At 43.5% G+C, this 1,958-nt stretch overlaps 1 pseudogene; it reads right to left on the bottom strand.

Moving 5' to 3' along the window:
* Positions 1–728: 728 nt before the first annotated feature.
* On the bottom strand, positions 729–1,732 carry LOC105036378 (glutathione S-transferase 3-like; annotated as a pseudogene).
* Between the last annotated feature and the right edge of the window lie 226 nt (positions 1,733–1,958).

Here is a 1,958-nt window from a genome sequence, read left to right as displayed (position 1 = left end):
CAGATTTCTGACTTGAGCATCGAAGGGTCGCCATCGAAGCCACCTTCAGTTAGAGATTTTTCTTGTAGATTTTATCGTCGCCGTCTGGCCATCACCGATCTGCCATCATTATCTAATTTTAGTTAATCCGATTTTGAGATAAAAATTCACGTCAATAGCATCAATCTGAGCAAGAGTGCGGACAAGGGCATTTCAGATGTATTCTTTCTGTTGTCTATTTACCGCAATGTAGCAAACTTTTTAAGAAAAAAATTACTAATTAGCTGGTTTAACTTCAACCCTCAGCCCAAAAACTCTGGTCGGCATTTGGCATCAATACACAGACATTTATTATCCCTTAAATGCCCACATGCCTACCCACCTATTACCCTTTATTTATATTATATAAATAAATAATTTAAAATAATAATTATTAATGATAATTTAATATTTTATTTAATATTTATATATATGTCGTTCAGAAAGAAAATTAGAATCAAAATGGGTCAGATAAAAATCAAATTAATCATATCTCTTAATATTACTGGAATCGAAATCAAAATTAAAATAAAATTTAAACATAAAAGAATAAAATTAAATTTTAAAGGATTAAGATATTTTTATTATTTTTTGAAATCAAAATGAAAATAGGATCCTCTCCGATTAAAATTACTCGTTCCCCCAACCCAACATCCCGAGCATCTATGTTAACTTCCTTGAAATCAAACAGCAAACAGATCATCCAGATGTCAAGCTTAAGCCATGAAAAATGAACTGCTCCAAAGGAAATCAACCAAATTTCAAATTTTACACAGCAAACATATTCTGCATAGCCAATACCATCTCATCTCAAATGCATCAAATGCCGAACAAAGGCACTCCATTTTATTCTACCGAACTCAATAGCCAAAACAGAGCATTAGAAGCCTTGCATGTCATCACAGGGGGATGCTGGCGGCGGTCTTCTGCCACGCCGGCCGGGCCGAGATGTCCTCCCACCAGGCCAGCACGTGCGGGCGGCACGTGACCAGATCCGCCTTGGAGGTCTTCATCAGGTGGTAGGCGTAGGGCATGTGGTTCAGGTCCTGAACTCACCTCCCGCCAGGTACTTGTTCTTGGCCAGCTGAGCTTCGTACACGTCCAGCACCTTACCCAGCTTCTCCGCGTGCTTTTCCACCGCCGTCGGATCGGTGGTCTCTCCAATGATCGGCTTGATCAGGGCCTCAAACACCAGCTCCTCGATGGGCGGCGCGAACTGCTGCGACTCCACAGACAGCCACACCTCCACCGCCGCCGCGTGGAGCAGATCCGGTCCGGTCTCCTTGTATTTGCTCGCAATGTACCGCTTTATGCCTCGCGATTCTGGCCGCCAGATCAGACAAAAATATCGCAGATCAGGAAACATCAATGATGGCGCATCGAGTGAACGGTCAAGATTCAGAGAGAGAATTACCAACTAGGACGATATCTCCATCCGCGAGCACGGGGATCTGACCGAAGGCCTGGATCGAAATAAAAACAAGCGTTACCAAAACTGGAAATACGAAATTTTAACATGCTTTTAATATTTTCAGAGTTTTTTTTTTTTTCCAGAGAGAGTGTATACGTTGAGGGCGAGGAAGGAAGGTTCCTTGTGAGCGCCAGTGGGGAGGTCGACGGGGACGAGCTCGTAGTCCAAGTCCTTCTCGTTCAGCAATGCTTACACCCTCACCGTGTTCGTAGACAGCGGCAGCCGGTATAGCTTCAACCCCATTGCTTTCTTTCTCTCTCTTTCTCTCTATATCTGCAACTCTTCTCCGAGGAGGAAGGGGACCGAAGCATATATGCAAGATAGTGAACAAGTGCATATAACTTTTCTATGCGTACACTGCAACAACCATGTCTCATTCCACGCAGAAGAACTTCTACGCGAGTGTCAGAAGTGTTGCGGCCAATCCCCTCGTCGTCTGATCATCGAGAATGAGCGCCTGCAAAAGAAG

This window comes from Elaeis guineensis, chromosome 5 (assembly GCF_000442705.2).
Source record: "Elaeis guineensis isolate ETL-2024a chromosome 5, EG11, whole genome shotgun sequence".
NCBI lineage: Eukaryota > Viridiplantae > Streptophyta > Magnoliopsida > Arecales > Arecaceae > Elaeis > Elaeis guineensis.
This window is presented reverse-complemented; position numbering and strand designations above follow the sequence as displayed.